This window comes from Phyllobates terribilis, unplaced genomic scaffold (genome assembly GCF_046119375.1).
Source record: "Phyllobates terribilis strain yellow unplaced genomic scaffold, ASM4611937v1 Scaffold_763__1_contigs__length_703860, whole genome shotgun sequence".
Taxonomy (NCBI): Eukaryota; Metazoa; Chordata; class Amphibia; order Anura; family Dendrobatidae; genus Phyllobates; species Phyllobates terribilis.
Window position 1 is genome coordinate 446560 of NW_027363523.1, and position 19702 is coordinate 466261.

The 19702-nt window shown below is 43.6% G+C and overlaps 12 non-coding genes across 12 annotated transcripts; all 12 read left to right on the plus strand.

Annotated features, from left to right (window-relative positions):
* Window positions 1-4147: 4147 nt before the first annotated feature.
* On the plus strand, window positions 4148-4342 carry LOC141239033 (U2 spliceosomal RNA). Its single transcript, XR_012304471.1, has one exon. It is a non-coding gene; the product is annotated as a U2 spliceosomal RNA (small nuclear RNA).
* A 1118-nt stretch (window positions 4343-5460) lies between these two features.
* On the plus strand, window positions 5461-5651 carry LOC141238767 (U2 spliceosomal RNA). The gene has a single exon (XR_012304216.1). It is a non-coding gene; the product is annotated as a U2 spliceosomal RNA (small nuclear RNA).
* Window positions 5652-6769: 1118 nt separating this feature from the next.
* Window positions 6770-6960, plus strand: LOC141238768 (U2 spliceosomal RNA). Its single transcript, XR_012304217.1, has one exon. It is a non-coding gene; the product is annotated as a U2 spliceosomal RNA (small nuclear RNA).
* A 1116-nt stretch (window positions 6961-8076) lies between these two features.
* Window positions 8077-8267, plus strand: LOC141238982 (U2 spliceosomal RNA). Its single transcript, XR_012304423.1, has one exon. It is a non-coding gene; the product is annotated as a U2 spliceosomal RNA (small nuclear RNA).
* Window positions 8268-9387: 1120 nt separating this feature from the next.
* Window positions 9388-9578, plus strand: LOC141238769 (U2 spliceosomal RNA). The gene has a single exon (XR_012304218.1). It is a non-coding gene; the product is annotated as a U2 spliceosomal RNA (small nuclear RNA).
* A 1118-nt stretch (window positions 9579-10696) lies between these two features.
* On the plus strand, window positions 10697-10887 carry LOC141238942 (U2 spliceosomal RNA). The gene has a single exon (XR_012304384.1). It is a non-coding gene; the product is annotated as a U2 spliceosomal RNA (small nuclear RNA).
* A 1112-nt stretch (window positions 10888-11999) lies between these two features.
* LOC141238920 (U2 spliceosomal RNA) lies at window positions 12000-12190 on the plus strand. Its single transcript, XR_012304364.1, has one exon. It is a non-coding gene; the product is annotated as a U2 spliceosomal RNA (small nuclear RNA).
* Window positions 12191-13309: 1119 nt separating this feature from the next.
* Window positions 13310-13500, plus strand: LOC141238770 (U2 spliceosomal RNA). The gene has a single exon (XR_012304219.1). It is a non-coding gene; the product is annotated as a U2 spliceosomal RNA (small nuclear RNA).
* A 1118-nt stretch (window positions 13501-14618) lies between these two features.
* On the plus strand, window positions 14619-14809 carry LOC141238943 (U2 spliceosomal RNA). The gene has a single exon (XR_012304385.1). It is a non-coding gene; the product is annotated as a U2 spliceosomal RNA (small nuclear RNA).
* A 1112-nt stretch (window positions 14810-15921) lies between these two features.
* On the plus strand, window positions 15922-16112 carry LOC141238921 (U2 spliceosomal RNA). The gene has a single exon (XR_012304365.1). It is a non-coding gene; the product is annotated as a U2 spliceosomal RNA (small nuclear RNA).
* Window positions 16113-17231: 1119 nt separating this feature from the next.
* On the plus strand, window positions 17232-17422 carry LOC141238771 (U2 spliceosomal RNA). The gene has a single exon (XR_012304220.1). It is a non-coding gene; the product is annotated as a U2 spliceosomal RNA (small nuclear RNA).
* Window positions 17423-18538: 1116 nt separating this feature from the next.
* LOC141238773 (U2 spliceosomal RNA) lies at window positions 18539-18729 on the plus strand. Its single transcript, XR_012304222.1, has one exon. It is a non-coding gene; the product is annotated as a U2 spliceosomal RNA (small nuclear RNA).
* The last annotated feature ends 973 nt before the right edge of the window (window positions 18730-19702 follow it).

Genomic DNA, 19702 nt, shown 5'->3' on the forward strand with positions numbered 1-19702 from the left:
TGACAGGTAACTCACAGGAGCCCAGGAGCTGGCTGAAAGACCATAAGGAGGCTAAAAGGAAGGCTGAGAAAGATCATAAAGGGGCGGTCGGTAAGGCCAAAAAAGAGCGCCAAAAGGCTGACACCGAGCCCAAAATTCCCACTGGGTCTCACGAGAGCGAGGGCGGTACGTGGCATTTGGTGAGGTCTCATAATAAGAAAAATAATGGTTCCGTGGAGGTGGCTAATAGGGAGGAGATGGATACATCCCCTCACGGGGGTGTAGACTCTGGAATCCCGAGGTCCCGGGGCTCTGCTGCCCCAGGTGGGGCCCCGAACCTGGCTGCCTCCGGGGACTCTGAGGCTCCGCCATGTGCGCAGCCTGCCCCTGTGTTACGACCCTCTGCGGGTCAGCAGGGGAGTGCGGAGCCTCTCGGAGACCCACCTGACGAGGACCTAAATGGTCAGCCTATGGAGACCCAGTGTAACCTTTCTCTCAACATCCTTCCGAGCTACACCCCAGTAGCGTCGGGTCTTAATTTAAGTGAATGTTCCTTCTCCGATGATGAAGACTCTTTGATAACGGTGGATTCAGAAGAGGGCGTTGGTGAAAGTCCAAGTGGTCTGATCCGTCCATCGGATAGGTAAAGTCCAGTTTTTGTTTATTCCTAACCATTTGTTATGATGGCTGACATTAGTGGTGTTTCCCTCAATGTGAGAGGCATAGGATCCAAGACCAGAAGAGCTACTGTTTTACATTTTTTAACCTGTTTTACAGCTTCTGTTTTCTTTTTACAAGAATGTCATATCCCTCATAAGATTTCTTACAAAAAATATAAGGAAGAGTGGAAACATGGTCCATCGGTCTGGTCTGGATCAAATGCAACTGGATCAGCCGGGGTAGCTATACTTTTTAAGGGAAATGTGTCTATTGATTTTATCCAAGATATTTTACCGGGTCGTATTCTTTTAGTTAAGGCTTTTATTGATGGGACAAGATGGCAGTTTTTAAATTTTTATGGGTCACCTGATAAAAATGAAAGGGCTGATATGCTGGAAATTTTACCTTTATTTATTAACATTTCTGAACCTTTTATCCTGGCAGGTGATTTTAATTGTATTTTAAAAGGCGAAAGCCGACGCTCCGGTTCCGTGAGTAGAAATTATGACAAAACGTCTGGAATGTTAAGCAATATTATAAATGATTGTAAATTAACTGATGTGTATAAAGAATGTAACAAGGATAGCCCTATAGACGCTGGTTTCACCTGGAGCAATTCTACATGTAGCTCCAGGATAGATTTTGTTTTAGGTTCAGAAAAAATACTGCCAGTGAAATGTGAAGTTTTAACTAATATTCTCTCAGATCACAAGGTTTTATCTTTTAGAGTGAGGATTAATGGAAAGAAGAAATGTGGTAAGAAATCTTGGAAATTGAATGTGTCCCTTTTAAAAGATCCACAAATTTTATCGGATTTTATTGAGTTTTATGTAAACTGTAGAAAAAGGAAAAACCCCAATATTTCTTTTAGCTCCTGGTGGGATAGAATGAAAATAAGCATTAAAGATTTCTTTATTAAGAAAAGCATACAAAAAGCTAAAGAAAAGTTTGAGATCTATAATTTTCTTAATATCAGGTTACAGACATTGTACAAATTCAAAGACAATGGTCTGGATGTAGGTAATAATATATTGAGTCTTAAAGGAGAAATTTCAAAGTGGTTGGAACAAAAAGGAAAAGAACTGATTTTTCGTTCAAAGGTAAAACATGTAGAAGAGGATGAGACTTGTTCCAGGTATTTTTTTAAGAAAAACAAACAGGCGAAAACAATAATTGATAACATAGATGGAGATAATAATATCAACGTTATATTGGATAAGGTAAATGTCTATTTTAATGATCTTTTTAATGTAAAACCTGTAGACCATGATTTAATACACACTTTCCTGGGGGAGATCAAGTCCACCCTAGATGCTGATGCCCAAAGTTTTTTATCCCAACCTCTATGTGAGGAAGAGATTTTAGAAACCATGAAGAGTTTTAAAAATGGTAAAGTGCCCGGCCCTGATGGTATCCCCATAGAGTTTTATATAAGTTTTTATGATATTTTAAAAGATGATTTGTTTAATTTGTTTTCCGAAGTTTTTAATAATAAGGTTTTACTCAACTCATGGAAGAAAGGTGAGGTATCACTACTATACAAAAAAGGTGACAAAACGGATCTTAAAAACTGGAGGCCGATAACTCTTTTAAATAGTGATTACAAAATTATGGCTAAGATCTGTGCAAATCGGTTGAAAAAGGTGATACATAAAGTAATTCATGCAAATCAGGTATGCGGGGTACCTGGGCGTAGTATCTGGGACAATTTAAACCTGGTGAAAGATTGTATTGAAGATGTAAAAACCAGAAAGACAAAGATGTCAATCCTAGCGGTGGATTTTGAGAAAGCTTTTGACCGCATGTCTCATTTTTATCTTTTTAAAGTTTTAGAAAAAATGGGCATTCCGGGTGGGTTTTTATTGTCTCTTAAAGCTTTTTATAATGATTGTACGAGTAAGATTTTAGTTAATGGTTTTAAAACAAAAGAGGTAGTTTTAAAATCAGGGGTGAAGCAGGGTTGCCCTTTGTCCCCCCTGCTTTTTATATGTGCTATAGAACCCCTTTTATGTACAATACGCCGGGATAAGCAAATATGTGGAGTACCCTTACCCGGAGGGAACGGTCTACAAGTTAAAGTTGTAAGCTATATGGATGATGTAGCAGTGTTTGGATGTGATGTACCTTCAATACAAAAAACGATAAGCCAAATTCAGTCTTTTTGTACAGTTTCCGGTTTTAAAATTAATCTTACTAAATGTAATATTTTAAATGTCGGGGGGATGCGTTTACATGATGTACCAATTGCAGTTACAGATTCCATCACTATTTTAGGTGTTTCTTTTAATGAATCTAATAATGGTTTTAATAGCTGGGATGCGGCAGCACAGAAAATTAATCAGAAAATCTGCATGTGGAATATGAGAAAGCTGTCAATGGAAGGTAAAGTTCTGATTGTAAAAATGGTGATATTACCTATCCTGTTATATCTTAGTTTGGTGTTCCCCCCTCCTACAAATTTGTTGAAACGAATTACAAAAGTATGTTTTACCTTTTTTTGGGGCTCAAAAATGGAGAAACTCAAAAGAGAAATTGTGACAAAGCCAAAGGTTAAAGGTGGGAAAGATTTCCCTGTTTTAGATAAGTTTCTTTTAATACATTTTTTCTGTTTCTGTTTTAAAACCCTTTTTAAAGATAATTACCTTTCCTATTTTATGCGTTTTAACACTGGTTTTCTCATGAGAAGGTTTGGTTGGTTTGAAACAGTTTTATCCTCTCCTTATGCTTTTAACCTACCTGCACATTATGAGATTTTAAAGAAAATTATTCTTGATTTTAATTTGAATAAGAAACAGACAGGGGATCTATGTAACAGCAAGACACTACTCAAACAAATTAGTACTGATGTGACGTTGTGTGATATTGAACGTTATGATGATGACAAAACTGTACACATATGGAAAATGATTAACGCCCCTTATCTTTTTAATGTACAGAAAGACATGTCTTGGAGCTGCGCACACCACTGTCTTCCTTGCCGGGCATTCCAGTACAGAAGAGGTTTTGTGAGGTCTGCCATCTGCCCAAGAGAAGGTTGTCAAGAAGAAGAGACAGTGAAGCATCTTTTATGGACTTGTGCTTTTGCTAAAGAGTTCTGGAGAAGACTAATCCCCCTGCTGGAGAAAATGGTGGACCTCAAGGACTTTAATTTTGCATCAGTGTTATATGGTCTTCTGGAATGCCCAACAATGGACCAAAAAATAATGGCGTGGAAGATAGTGAATTGTGCAAAGATAGCGCTCTGGAATGCTAGAAATATTGCTGTTTTTAAACATGAAATGTTACCAGTAGATGATGTTTTAGCCTTTTGTAAAAGTGAAATGTACATATACTATTTATTGGACAGGAAAAAGAATGTAACGTTGGCAGGCAAATGGCTTTTTAACCTATGGAATATTTGAAGTCTTGTAAAATTTGCTGTGATGGAATTTTTATTTTTCTTTGAAGTCCCGAAAGTGTAATGTGGATGTAATGGTTTTATTTCTGTAATTTGTTAAATTTTAAATAAACGGTTTTTATCCCCATGTGGGGGATAGCCAAATTAAAAAAATCTGTTCTTATCAGTTTAATATCTGATACGTCCCCTATCTGGGGACCATATATTAAATGGATTTTTAGAACAGGGAGATGGAAAAAGAGCTTGCTCTGTCCACTCCACGCATTGACCTGGTATTGCAGTATCTCCAGGAGCGGTGCACCCCTTCTTTAATGCAGTTTCTAAAATCAGAAAGAATTGAATTCAATGCTTTTTGTTCATTTGGCTTGTTTGTCGGATTTTGGGATGGACTCTTTGGCTTTGCTTTTCTTCTCCTCATTGGATTTTTCATGTTAAAAGTTGCAGAAGCCAGATGACAAGCTCATTTTGGTTCAACTTCAGCAACTGTGCATTGCATTGCCATGTAATGTAATGCAATGCTATCTATCTAGCTCTCCCTCTATACTTCCTTTTGGATAAACAGACATATTAGGCAAGCATTTTGGAGCTTTCACCTAAATAACTACAGGTGGTGAGATAAGCTGCACAATATAATTGACCTTTCAGTATATTGTTGCACACACACCATCTATTTAGCAAATGCCCTTGTTATCAACAGCAGCCTTTTAAACTCACCTGAGCTAACAGGTATGTGAGCTGGTTACTCTGCTGCGCTTAAAATTTCTTTTTTGGTTTGCTACAATGCCTTTTCTGAAACGTTGTCTCCCTCTGCTGGAACACTGACTTCTTTCATTTAATGCCTGCAGACTATAAAAGAGAAACCAACCCAAAAAGTTTGGTTGATTAGTCTGTGGCATTCTTTTAAACTGTTGCTTATGGCGGTCTCTGTGAGCTTCTCAGTGACATTCAGCCATCCAGGTATCCCGCCTGCAGTAGACGGAATGTGGCAATGGAACGCTGGCTGCGCGTGTCATAATAGGCTCTGAGCCTTTATATACCTGCGCACAGCAGCAGCCACCTTCAGTCTGCTGCTGGACAGCCAGCAGCAGCAGCAGCAGCAGGAGAGGTAATTAATCAGCAACCCTCCTGCTAAGGGTAGACAGCTGCTCGTTCCACCCCCCCCCCGCCTTAATTGGTTCTCCTCCCTCCCAACGGTGTTGAGGCGGGTGGGAACAGCCGGGGGTTGAGGGTACTGTGCTAAAAGAGGTGGAGTTATGCAGATCTAAAACGCGTGGATTGCAGCAGCAGCAAGCCGAAAAGTGCAGGCATGTGAGGGATCTAGAGGTTGACAGCATGTCTTCTTAACGGGAGTCCAGGTGGCCATCTCCACAAATGGACTTTTCAGAATCCTTGGGTGGCACCGTAGTCGGAAACCAATTCTGGTTATCGCTTCTCGGCCTTTTGGCTAAGATCAAGTGTAGTATCTGTTCTTATCAGTTTAATATCTGATACGTCCCCTATCTGGGGACCATATATTAAATGGATTTTTAGAACAGGGAGATGGAAAAAGAGCTTGCTCTGTCCACTCCACGCATTGACCTGGTATTGCAGTATCTCCAGGACCGGTGCACCCCTTCTTTAATGCAGTTTCTAAAATCAGAAAGAATTGAATTCAATGCTTTTTGTTCATTTGGCTTGTTTGTCGGATTTTGGGATGGACTCTTTGGCTTTGCTTTTCTTCTCCTCATTGGATTTTTCATGTTAAAAGTTGCAGAAGCCAGATGACAAGCTCATTTTGGTTCAACTTCAGCAACTGTGCATTGCATTGCCATGTAATGTAATGCAATGCTATCTATCTAGCTCTCCCTCTATACTTCCTTTTGGATAAACAGACATATTAGGCAAGCATTTTGGAGCTTTCACCTAAATAACTACAGGTGGTGAGATAAGCTGCACAATATAATTGACCTTTCAGTATATTGTTGCACACACACCATCTATTTAGCAAATGCCCTTGTTATCAACAGCAGCCTTTTAAACTCACCTGAGCTAACAGGTATGTGAGCTGGTTACTCTGCTGCGCTTAAAATTTCTTTTTTGGTTTGCTACAATGCCTTTTCTGAAACGTTGTCTCCCTCTGCTGGAACACTGACTTCTTTCATTTAATGCCTGCAGACTATAAAAGAGAAACCAACCCAAAAAGTTTGGTTGATTAGTCTGTGGCATTCTTTTAAACTGTTGCTTATGGCGGTCTCTGTGAGCTTCTCAGTGACATTCAGCCATCCAGGTATCCCGCCTGCAGTAGACGGAATGTGGCAATGGAACGCTGGCTGCACGTGTCATAATAGGCTCTGAGCCTTTATATACCTGCGCACAGCAGCAGCCACCTTCAGTCTGCTGCTGGACAGCCAGCAGCAGCAGCAGCAGGAGAGGTAATTAATCAGCAACCCTCCTGCTAAGGGTAGACAGCTGCTCGTTCCACCCCCCCCCCCCCGCCTTAATTGGTTCTCCTCCCTTCCAACGGTGTTGAGGCGGGTGGGAACAGCCGGGGGTTGAGGGTACTGTGCTAAAAGAGGTGGAGTTATGCAGATCTAAAACGCGTGGATTGCAGCAGCAGCAAGCCGAAAAGTGCAGGCATGTGAGGGATCTAGAGGTTGACAGCATGTCTTCTTAACGGGAGTCCAGGTGGCCATCTCCACAAATGGACTTTTCAGAATCCTTGGGTGGCACCGTAGTCGGAAACCAATTCTGGTTATCGCTTCTCGGCCTTTTGGCTAAGATCAAGTGTAGTATCTGTTCTTATCAGTTTAATATCTGATACGTCCCCTATCTGGGGACCATATATTAAATGGATTTTTAGAACAGGGAGATGGAAAAAGAGCTTGCTCTGTCCACTCCACGCATTGACCTGGTATTGCAGTATCTCCAGGACCGGTGCACCCCTTCTTTAATGCAGTTTCTAAAATCAGAAAGAATTGAATTCAATGCTTTTTGTTCATTTGGCTTGTTTGTCGGATTTTGGGATGGACTCTTTGGCTTTGCTTTTCTTCTCCTCATTGGATTTTTCATGTTAAAAGTTGCAGAAGCCAGATGACAAGCTCATTTTGGTTCAACTTCAGCAACTGTGCATTGCATTGCCATGTAATGTAATGCAATGCTATCTATCTAGCTCTTCCTCTATACTTCCTTTTGGATAAACAGACATATTAGGCAAGCATTTTGGAGCTTTCACCTAAATAACTACAGGTGGTGAGATAAGCTGCACAATATAATTGACCTTTCAGTATATTGTTGCACACACACCATCTATTTAGCAAATGCCCTTGTTATCAACAGCAGCCTTTTAAACTCACCTGAGCTAACAGGTATATGAGCTGGTTACTCTGCTGCGCTTAAAATTTCTTTTTTGGTTTGCTACAATGCCTTTTCTGAAACGTTGTCTCCCTCTGCTGGAACACTGACTTCTTTCATTTAATGCCTGCAGACTATAAAAGAGAAACCAACCCAAAAAGTTGGGTTGATTAGTCTGTGGCATTATTTTAAACTGTTGCTTATGGCGGTCTCTGTGAGCTTCTCAGTGACATTCAGCCATCCAGGTATCCCGCCTGCAGTAGACGGAATGTGGCAATGGAACGCTGGCTGCGCGTGTCATAATAGGCTCTGAGCCTTTATATACCTGCGCACAGCAGCAGCCACCTTCAGTCTGCTGCTGGACAGCCAGCAGCAGCAGCAGCAGGAGAGGTAATTAATCAGCAACCCTCCTGCTAAGGGTAGACAGCTGCTCGTTCCACCCCCCCCCCCGCCTTAATTGGTTCTCCTCCCTTCCAACGGTGTTGAGGCGGGTGGGAACAGCCGGGGGTTGAGGGTACTGTGCTAAAAGAGGTGGAGTTATGCAGATCTAAAACGCGTGGATTGCAGCAGCAGCAAGCCGAAAAGTGCAGGCATGTGAGGGATCTAGAGGTTGACAGCATGTCTTCTTAACGGGAGTCCAGGTGGCCATCTCCACAAATGGACTTTTCAGAATCCTTGGGTGGCACCGTAGTCGGAAACCAATTCTGGTTATCGCTTCTCGGCCTTTTGGCTAAGATCAAGTGTAGTATTTGTTCTTATCAGTTTAATATCTGATACGTCCCCTATCTGGGGACCATATATTAAATGGATTTTTAGAACAGGGAGATGGAAAAAGAGCTTGCTCTGTCCACTCCACGCATTGACCTGGTATTGCAGTATCTCCAGGACCGGTGCACCCCTTCTTTAATGCAGTTTCTAAAATCAGAAAGAATTGAATTCAATGCTTTTTGTTCATTTGGCTTGTTTGTCGGATTTTGGGATGGACTCTTTGGCTTTGCTTTTCTTCTCCTCATTGGATTTTTCATGTTAAAAGTTGCAGAAGCCAGATGACAAGCTCATTTTGGTTCAACTTCAGCAACTGTGCATTGCATTGCCATGTAATGTAATGCAATGCTATCTATCTAGCTCTCCCTCTATACTTCCTTTTGGATAAACAGACATATTAGGCAAGCATTTTGGAGCTTTCACCTAAATAACTACAGGTGGTGAGATAAGCTGCACAATATAATTGACCTTTCAGTATATTGTTGCACACACACCATCTATTTAGCAAATGCCCTTGTTATCAACAGCAGCCTTTTAAACTCACATGAGCTAACAGGTATGTGAGCTGGTTACTCTGCTGCGCTTAAAATTTCTTTTTTGGTTTGCTACAATGCCTTTTCTGAAACGTTGTCTCCCTCTGCTGGAACACTGACTTCTTTCATTTAATGCCTGCAGACTATAAAAGAGAAACCAACCCAAAAAGTTTGGTTGATTAGTCTGTGGCATTCTTTTAAACTGTTGCTTATGGCGGTCTCTGTGAGCTTCTCAGTGACATTCAGCCATCCAGGTATCCCGCCTGCAGTAGACGGAATGTGGCAATGGAACGCTGGCTGCGCGTGTCATAATAGGCTCTGAGCCTTTATATACCTGCGCACAGCAGCAGCCACCTTCAGTCTGCTGCTGGACAGCCAGCAGCAGCAGCAGCAGCAGGAGAGGTAATTAATCAGCAACCCTCCTGCTAAGGGTAGACAGCTGCTCGTTCCACCCCCCCCCCCCGCCTTAATTGGTTCTCCTCCCTTCCAACGGTGTTGAGGCGGGTGGGAACAGCCGGGGGTTGAGGGTACTGTGCTAAAAGAGGTGGAGTTATGCAGATCTAAAACGCGTGGATTGCAGCAGCAGCAAGCCGAAAAGTGCAGGCATGTGAGGGATCTAGAGGTTGACAGCATGTCTTCTTAACGGGAGTCCAGGTGGCCATCTCCACAAATGGACTTTTCAGAATCCTTGGGTGGCACCGTAGTCGGAAACCAATTCTGGTTATCGCTTCTCGGCCTTTTGGCTAAGATCAAGTGTAGTATCTGTTCTTATCAGTTTAATATCTGATACGTCCCCTATCTGGGGACCATATATTAAATGGATTTTTAGAACAGGGAGATGGAAAAAGAGCTTGCTCTGTCCACTCCACGCATTGACCTGGTATTGCAGTATCTCCAGGACCGGTGCACCCCTTCTTTAATGCAGTTTCTAAAATCAGAAAGAATTGAATTCAATGCTTTTTGTTCATTTGGCTTGTTTGTCGGATTTTGGGATGGACTCTTTGGCTTTGCTTTTCTTCTCCTCATTGGATTTTTCATGTTAAAAGTTGCAGAAGAAAGATGACAAGCTCATTTTGGTTCAACTTCAGCAACTGTGCATTGCATTGCCATGTAATGTAATGCAATGCTATCTATCTAGCTCTCCCTCTATACTTCCTTTTGGATAAACAGACATATTAGACAAGCATTTTGGAGCTTTCACCTAAATAACTACAGGTGGTGAGATAAGCTGCACAATATAATTGACCTTTCAGTATATTGTTGCACACACACCATCTATTTAGCAAATGCCCTTGTTATCAACAGCAGCCTTTTAAACTCACCTGAGCTAACAGGTATGTGAGCTGGTTACTCTGCTGCGCTTAAAATTTCTTTTTTGGTTTGCTACAATGCCTTTTCTGAAACGTTGTCTCCCTCTGCTGGAACACTGACTTCTTTCATTTAATGCCTGCAGACTATAAAAGAGAAACCAACCCAAAAAGTTTGGTTGATTAGTCTGTGGCATTCTTTTAAACTGTTGCTTATGGCGGTCTCTGTGAGCTTCTCAGTGACATTCAGCCATCCAGGTATCCCGCCTGCAGTAGACGGAATGTGGCAATGGAACGCTGGCTGCGCGTGTCATAATAGGCTCTGAGCCTTTATATACCTGCGCACAGCAGCAGCCACCTTCAGTCTGCTGCTGGACAGCCAGCAGCAGCAGCAGCAGCAGGAGAGGTAATTAATCAGCAACCCTCCTGCTAAGGGTAGACAGCTGCTCGTTCCACCCCCCCCCCGCCTTAATTGGTTCTCCTCCCTTCCAACGGTGTTGAGGCGGGTGGGAACAGCCGGGGGTTGAGGGTACTGTGCTAAAAGAGGTGGAGTTATGCACATCTAAAACGCGTGGATTGCAGCAGCAGCAAGCCGAAAAGTGCAGGCATGTGAGGGATCTAGAGGTTGACAGCATGTCTTCTTAACGGGAGTCCAGGTGGCCATCTCCACAAATGGACTTTTCAGAATCCTTGGGTGGCACCGTAGTCGGAAACCAATTCTGGTTATCGCTTCTCGGCCTTTTGGCTAAGATCAAGTGTAGTATCTGTTCTTATCAGTTTAATATCTGATACGTTCCCTATCTGGGGACCATATATTAAATGGATTTTTAGAACAGGGAGATGGAAAAAGAGCTTGCTCTGTCCACTCCACGCATTGACCTGGTATTGCAGTATCTCCAGGACCGGTGCACCCCTTCTTTAATGCAGTTTCTAAAATCAGAAAGAATTGAATTCAATGCTTTTTGTTCATTTGGCTTGTTTGTCGGATTTTGGGATGGACTCTTTGGCTTTGCTTTTCTTCTCCTCATTGGATTTTTCATGTTAAAAGTTGCAGAAGCCAGATGACAAGCTCATTTTGGTTCAACTTCAGCAACTGTGCATTGCATTGCCATGTAATGTAATGCAATGCTATCTATCTAGCTCTCCCTCTATACTTCCTTTTGGATAAACAGACATATTAGGCAAGCATTTTGGAGCTTTCACCTAAATAACTACAGGTGGTGAGATAAGCTGCACAATATAATTGACCTTTCAGTATATTGTTGCACACACACCATCTATTTAGCAAATGCCCTTGTTATCAACAGCAGCCTTTTAAACTCACCTGAGCTAACAGGTATGTGAGCTGGTTACTCTGCTGCGCTTAAAATTTCTTTTTTGGTTTGCTACAATGCCTTTTCTGAAACGTTGTCTCCCTCTGCTGGAACACTGACTTCTTTCATTTAATGCCTGCAGACTATAAAAGAGAAACCAACCCAAAAAGTTTGGTTGATTAGTCTGTGGCATTCTTTTAAACTGTTGCTTATGGCGGTCTCTGTGAGCTTCTCAGTGACATTCAGCCATCCAGGTATCCCGCCTGCAGTAGACGGAATGTGGCAATGGAACGCTGGCTGCGCGTGTCATAATAGGCTCTGAGCCTTTATATACCTGCGCACAGCAGCAGCCACCTTCAGTCTGCTGCTGGACAGCCAGCAGCAGCAGCAGGAGAGGTAATTAATCAGCAACCCTCCTGCTAAGGGTAGACAGCTGCTCGTTCCACCCCCCCCCCGCCTTAATTGGTTCTCCTCCCTTCCAACGGTGTTGAGGCGGGTGGGAACAGCCGGGGGTTGAGGGTACTGTGCTAAAAGAGGTGGAGTTATGCAGATCTAAAACGCGTGGATTGCAGCAGCAGCAAGCCGAAAAGTGCAGGCATGTGAGGGATCTAGAGGTTGACAGCATGTCTTCTTAACGGGAGTCCAGGTGGCCATCTCCACAAATGGACTTTTCAGAATCCTTGGGTGGCACCGTAGTCGGAAACCAATTCTGGTTATCGCTTCTCAGCCTTTTGGCTAAGATCAAGTGTAGTATCTGTTCTTATCAGTTTAATATCTGATACGTCCCCTATCTGGGGACCATATATTAAATGGATTTTTAGAACAGGGAGATGGAAAAAGAGCTTGCTCTGTCCACTCCACGCATTGACCTGGTATTGCAGTATCTCCAGGACCGGTGCACCCCTTCTTTAATGCAGTTTCTAAAATCAGAAAGAATTGAATTCAATGCTTTTTGTTCATTTGGCTTGTTTGTCGGATTTTGGGATGGACTCTTTGGCTTTGCTTTTCTTCTCCTCATTGGATTTTTCATGTTAAAAGTTGCAGAAGCCAGATGACAAGCTCATTTTGGTTCAACTTCAGCAACTGTGCATTGCATTGCCATGTAATGTAATGCAATGCTATCTATCTAGCTCTCCCTCTATACTTCCTTTTGGATAAACAGACATATTAGGCAAGCATTTTGGAGCTTTCACCTAAATAACTACAGGTGGTGAGATAAGCTGCACAATATAATTGACCTTTCAGTATATTGTTGCACACACACCATCTATTTAGCAAATGCCCTTGTTATCAACAGCAGCCTTTTAAACTCACCTGAGCTAACAGGTATGTGAGCTGGTTACTCTGCTGCGCTTAAAATTTCTTTTTTGGTTTGCTACAATGCCTTTTCTGAAACGTTGTCTCCCTCTGCTGGAACACTGACTTCTTTCATTTAATGCCTGCAGACTATAAAAGAGAAACCAACCCAAAAAGTTTGGTTGATTAGTCTGTGGCATTCTTTTAAACTGTTGCTTATGGCGGTCTCTGTGAGCTTCTCAGTGACATTCAGCCATCCAGGTATCCCGCCTGCAGTAGACGGAATGTGGCAATGGAACGCTGGCTGCGCGTGTCATAATAGGCTCTGAGCCTTTATATACCTGCGCACAGCAGCAGCCACCTTCAGTCTGCTGCTGGACAGCCAGCAGCAGCAGCAGCAGCAAGAGAGGTAATTAATCAGCAACCCTCCTGCTAAGGGTAGACAGCTGCTCGTTCCACCCCCCCCCCCGCCTTAATTGGTTCTCCTCCCTTCCAACGGTGTTGAGGCGGGTGGGAACAGCCGGGGGTTGAGGGTACTGTGCTAAAAGAGGTGGAGTTATGCAGATCTAAAACGCGTGGATTGCAGCAGCAGCAAGCCGAAAAGTGCAGGCATGTGAGGGATCTAGAGGTTGACAGCATGTCTTCTTAACGGGAGTCCAGGTGGCCATCTCCACAAATGGACTTTTCAGAATCCTTGGGTGGCACCGTAGTCGGAAACCAATTCTGGTTATCGCTTCTCGGCCTTTTGGCTAAGATCAAGTGTAGTATCTGTTCTTATCAGTTTAATATCTGATACGTCCCCTATCTGGGGACCATATATTAAATGGATTTTTAGAACAGGGAGATGGAAAAAGAGCTTGCTCTGTCCACTCCACGCATTGACCTGGTATTGCAGTATCTCCAGGACCGGTGCACCCCTTCTTTAATGCAGTTTCTAAAATCAGAAAGAATTGAATTCAATGCTTTTTGTTCATTTGGCTTGTTTGTCGGATTTTGGGATGGACTCTTTGGCTTTGCTTTTCTTCTCCTCATTGGATTTTTCATGTTAAAAGTTGCAGAAGAAAGATGACAAGCTCATTTTGGTTCAACTTCAGCAACTGTGCATTGCATTGCCATGTAATGTAATGCAATGCTATCTATCTAGCTCTCCCTCTATACTTCCTTTTGGATAAACAGACATATTAGACAAGCATTTTGGAGCTTTCACCTAAATAACTACAGGTGGTGAGATAAGCTGCACAATATAATTGACCTTTCAGTATATTGTTGCACACACACCATCTATTTAGCAAATGCCCTTGTTATCAACAGCAGCCTTTTAAACTCACCTGAGCTAACAGGTATGTGAGCTGGTTACTCTGCTGCGCTTAAAATTTCTTTTTTGGTTTGCTACAATGCCTTTTCTGAAACGTTGTCTCCCTCTGCTGGAACACTGACTTCTTTCATTTAATGCCTGCAGACTATAAAAGAGAAACCAACCCAAAAAGTTTGGTTGATTAGTCTGTGGCATTCTTTTAAACTGTTGCTTATGGCGGTCTCTGTGAGCTTCTCAGTGACATTCAGCCATCCAGGTATCCCGCCTGCAGTAGACGGAATGTGGCAATGGAACGCTGGCTGCGCGTGTCATAATAGGCTCTGAGCCTTTATATACCTGCGCACAGCAGCAGCCACCTTCAGTCTGCTGCTGGACAGCCAGCAGCAGCAGCAGCAGCAGGAGAGGTAATTAATCAGCAACCCTCCTGCTAAGGGTAGACAGCTGCTCGTTCCACCCCCCCCCCGCCTTAATTGGTTCTCCTCCCTTCCAACGGTGTTGAGGCGGGTGGGAACAGCCGGGGGTTGAGGGTACTGTGCTAAAAGAGGTGGAGTTATGCACATCTAAAACGCGTGGATTGCAGCAGCAGCAAGCCGAAAAGTGCAGGCATGTGAGGGATCTAGAGGTTGACAGCATGTCTTCTTAACGGGAGTCCAGGTGGCCATCTCCACAAATGGACTTTTCAGAATCCTTGGGTGGCACCGTAGTCGGAAACCAATTCTGGTTATCGCTTCTCGGCCTTTTGGCTAAGATCAAGTGTAGTATCTGTTCTTATCAGTTTAATATCTGATACGTTCCCTATCTGGGGACCATATATTAAATGGATTTTTAGAACAGGGAGATGGAAAAAGAGCTTGCTCTGTCCACTCCACGCATTGACCTGGTATTGCAGTATCTCCAGGACCGGTGCACCCCTTCTTTAATGCAGTTTCTAAAATCAGAAAGAATTGAATTCAATGCTTTTTGTTCATTTGGCTTGTTTGTCGGATTTTGGGATGGACTCTTTGGCTTTGCTTTTCTTCTCCTCATTGGATTTTTCATGTTAAAAGTTGCAGAAGCCAGATGACAAGCTCATTTTGGTTCAACTTCAGCAACTGTGCATTGCATTGCCATGTAATGTAATGCAATGCTATCTATCTAGCTCTCCCTCTATACTTCCTTTTGGATAAACAGACATATTAGGCAAGCATTTTGGAGCTTTCACCTAAATAACTACAGGTGGTGAGATAAGCTGCACAATATAATTGACCTTTCAGTATATTGTTGCACACACACCATCTATTTAGCAAATGCCCTTGTTATCAACAGCAGCCTTTTAAACTCACCTGAGCTAACAGGTATGTGAGCTGGTTACTCTGCTGCGCTTAAAATTTCTTTTTTGGTTTGCTACAATGCCTTTTCTGAAACGTTGTCTCCCTCTGCTGGAACACTGACTTCTTTCATTTAATGCCTGCAGACTATAAAAGAGAAACCAACCCAAAAAGTTTGGTTGATTAGTCTGTGGCATTCTTTTAAACTGTTGCTTATGGCGGTCTCTGTGAGCTTCTCAGTGACATTCAGCCATCCAGGTATCCCGCCTGCAGTAGACGGAATGTGGCAATGGAACGCTGGCTGCGCGTGTCATAATAGGCTCTGAGCCTTTATATACCTGCGCACAGCAGCAGCCACCTTCAGTCTGCTGCTGGACAGCCAGCAGCAGCAGCAGGAGAGGTAATTAATCAGCAACCCTCCTGCTAAGGGTAGACAGCTGCTCGTTCCACCCCCCCCCCGCCTTAATTGGTTCTCCTCCCTTCCAACGGTGTTGAGGCGGGTGGGAACAGCCGGGGGTTGAGGGTACTGTGCTAAAAGAGGTGGAGTTATGCAGATCTAAAACGCGTGGATTGCAGCAGCAGCAAGCCGAAAAGTGCAGGCATGTGAGGGATCTAGAGGTTGACAGCATGTCTTCTTAACGGGAGTCCAGGTGGCCATCTCCACAAATGGACTTTTCAGAATCCTTGGGTGGCACCGTAGTCGGAAACCAATTCTGGTTATCGCTTCTCAGCCTTTTGGCTAAGATCAAGTGTAGTATCTGTTCTTATCAGTTTAATATCTGATACGTCCCCTATCTGGGGACCATATATTAAATGGATTTTTAGAACAGGGAGATGGAAAAAGAGCTTGCTCTGTCCACTCCACGCATTGACCTGGTATTGCAGTATCTCCAGGACCGGTGCACCCCTTCTTTAATGCAGTTTCTAAAATCAGAAAGAATTGAATTCAATGCTTTTTGTTCATTTGGCTTGTTTGTCGGATTTTGGGATGGACTCTTTGGCTTTGCTTTTCTTCTCCTCATTGGATTTTTCATGTTAAAAGTTGCAGAAGCCAGATGACAAGCTCATTTTGGTTCAACTTCAGCAACTGTGCATTGCATTGCCATGTAATGTAATGCAATGCTATCTATCTAGCTCTCCCTCTATACTTCCTTTTGGATAAACAGACATATTAGGCAAGCATTTTGGAGCTTTCACCTAAATAACTACAGGTGGTGAGATAAGCTGCACAATATAATTGACCTTTCAGTATATTGTTGCACACACACCATCTATTTAGCAAATGCCCTTGTTATCAACAGCAGCCTTTTAAACTCACCTGAGCTAACAGGTATGTGAGCTGGTTACTCTGCTGCGCTTAAAATTTCTTTTTTGGTTTGCTACAATGCCTTTTCTGAAACGTTGTCTCCCTCTGCTGGAACACTGACTTCTTTCATTTAATGCCTGCAGACTATAAAAGAGAAACCAACCCAAAAAGTTTGGTTGATTAGTCTGTGGCATTCTTTTAAACTGTTGCTTATGGCGGTCTCTGTGAGCTTCTCAGTGACATTCAGCCATCCAGGTATCCCGCCTGCAGTAGACGGAATGTGGCAATGGAACGCTGGCTGCGCGTGTCATAATAGGCTCTGAGCCTTTATATACCTGCGCACAGCAGCAGCCACCTTCAGTCTGCTGCTGGACAGCCAGCAGCAGCAGCAGCAGCAAGAGAGGTAATTAATCAGCAACCCTCCTGCTAAGGGTAGACAGCTGCTCGTTCCACCCCCCCCCCCGCCTTAATTGGTTCTCCTCCCTTCCAACGGTGTTGAGGCGGGTGGGAACAGCCGGGGGTTGAGGGTACTGTGCTAAAAGAGGTGGAGTTATGCAGATCTAAAACGCGTGGATTGCAGCAGCAGCAAGCCGAAAAGTGCAGGCATGTGAGGGATCTAGAGGTTGACAGCATGTCTTCTTAACGGGAGTCCAGGTGGCCATCTCCACAAATGGACTTTTCAGAATCCTTGGGTGGCACCGTAGTCGGAAACCAATTCTGGTTATCGCTTCTCGGCCTTTTGGCTAAGATCAAGTGTAGTATCTGTTCTTATCAGTTTAATATCTGATACGTCCCCTATCTGGGGACCATATATTAAATGGATTTTTAGAACAGGGAGATGGAAAAAGAGCTTGCTCTGTCCACTCCACGCATTGACCTGGTATTGCAGTATCTCCAGGACCGGTGCACCCCTTCTTTAATGCAGTTTCTAAAATCAGAAAGAATTGAATTCAATGCTTTTTGTTCATTTGGCTTGTTTGTCGGATTTTGGGATGGACTCTTTGGCTTTGCTTTTCTTCTCCTCATTGGATTTTTCATGTTAAAAGTTGCAGAAGCCAGATGACAAGCTCATTTTGGTTCAACTTCAGCAACTGTGCATTGCATTGCCATGTAATGTAATGCAATGCTATCTATCTAGCTCTCCCTCTATACTTCCTTTTGGATAAACAGACATATTAGGCAAGCATTTTGGAGCTTTCACCTAAATAACTACAGGTGGTGAGATAAGCTGCACAATATAATTGACCTTTCAGTATATTGTTGCACACACACCATCTATTTAGCAAATGCCCTTGTTATCAACAGCAGCCTTTTAAACTCACCTGAGCTAACAGGTATGTGAGCTGGTTACTCTGCTGCGCTTAAAATTTCTTTTTTGGTTTGCTACAATGCCTTTTCTGAAACGTTGTCTCCCTCTGCTGGAACACTGACTTCTTTCATTTAATGCCTGCAGACTATAAAAGAGAAACCAACCCAAAAAGTTTGGTTGATTAGTCTGTGGCATTCTTTTAAACTGTTGCTTATGGCGGTCTCTGTGAGCTTCTCAGTGACATTCAGCCATCCAGGTATCCCGCCTGCAGTAGACGGAATGTGGCAATGGAACGCTGGCTGCGCGTGTCATAATAGGCTCTGAGCCTTTATATACCTGCGCACAGCAGCAGCCACCTTCAGTCTGCTGCTGGACAGCCAGCAGCAGCAGCAGCAGCAGGAGAGGTAATTAATCAGCAACCCTCCTGCTAAGGGTAGACAGCTGCTCGTTCCACCCCCCCCGCCTTAATTGGTTCTCCTCCCTTCCAACGGTGTTGAGGCGGGTGGGAACAGCCGGGGGTTGAGGGTACTGTGCTAAAAGAGGTGGAGTTATGCAGATTTAAAACGCGTGGATTGCAGCAGCAGCAAGCCGAAAAGTGCAGGCATGTGAGGGATCTAGAGGTTGACAGCATGTCTTCTTAACGGGAGTCCAGGTGGCCATCTCCACAAATGGACTTTTCAGAATCCTTGGGTGGCACCGTAGTCGGAAACCAATTCTGGTTATCGCTTCTCGGCCTTTTGGCTAAGATCAAGTGTAGTATCTGTTCTTATCAGTTTAATATCTGATACGTCCCCTATCTGGGGACCATATATTAAATGGATTTTTAGAACAGGGAGATGGAAAAAGAGCTTGCTCTGTCCACTCCACGCATTGACCTGGTATTGCAGTATCTCCAGGACCGGTGCACCCCTTCTTTAATGCAGTTTCTAAAATCAGAAAGAATTGAATTCAATGCTTTTTGTTCATTTGGCTTGTTTGTCGGATTTTGGGATGGACTCTTTGGCTTTGCTTTTCTTCTCCTCATTGGATTTTTCATGTTAAAAGTTGCAGAAGCCAGATGACAAGCTCATTTTGGTTCAACTTCAGCAACTGTGCATTGCATTGCCATGTAATGTAATGCAATGCTATCTATCTAGCTCTCCCTCTATACTTCCTTTGGGATAAACAGACATATTAGGCAAGCATTTTGGAGCTTTCACCTAAATAACTACAGGTGGTGAGATAAGCTGCACAATATAATTGACCTTTCAGTATATTGTTGCACACACACCATCTATTTAGCAAATGCCCTTGTTATCAACAGCAGCCTTTTAAACTCACCTGAGCTAACAGGTATGTGAGCTGGTTACTCTGCTGCGCTTAAAATTTCTTTTTTGGTTTGCTACAATGCCTTTTCTGAAACGTTGTCTCCCTCTGCTGGAACACTGACTTCTTTCATTTAATGCCTGCAGACTATAAAAGAGAAACCAACCCAAAAAGTTTGGTTGATTAGTCTGTGGCATTCTTTTAAACTGTTGCTTATGGCGGTCTCTGTGAGCTTCTCAGTGACATTCAGCCATCCAGGTATCCCGCCTGCAGTAGACGGAATGTGGCAATGGAACGCTGGCTGCGCGTGTCATAATAGGCTCTGAGCCTTTATATACCTGCGCACAGCAGCAGCCACCTTCAGTCTGCTGCTGGACAGCCAGCAGCAGCAGCAGCAGCAGGAGAGGTAATTAATCAGCAACCCTCCTGCTAAGGGTAGACAGCTGCTCGTTCCACCCCCCCCCCCGCCTTAATTGGTTCTCCTCCCTTCCAACGGTGTTGAGGCGGGTGGGAACAGCCGGGGGTTGAGGGTACTGTGCTAAAAGAGGTGGAGTTATGCAGATCTAAAACGCGTGGATTG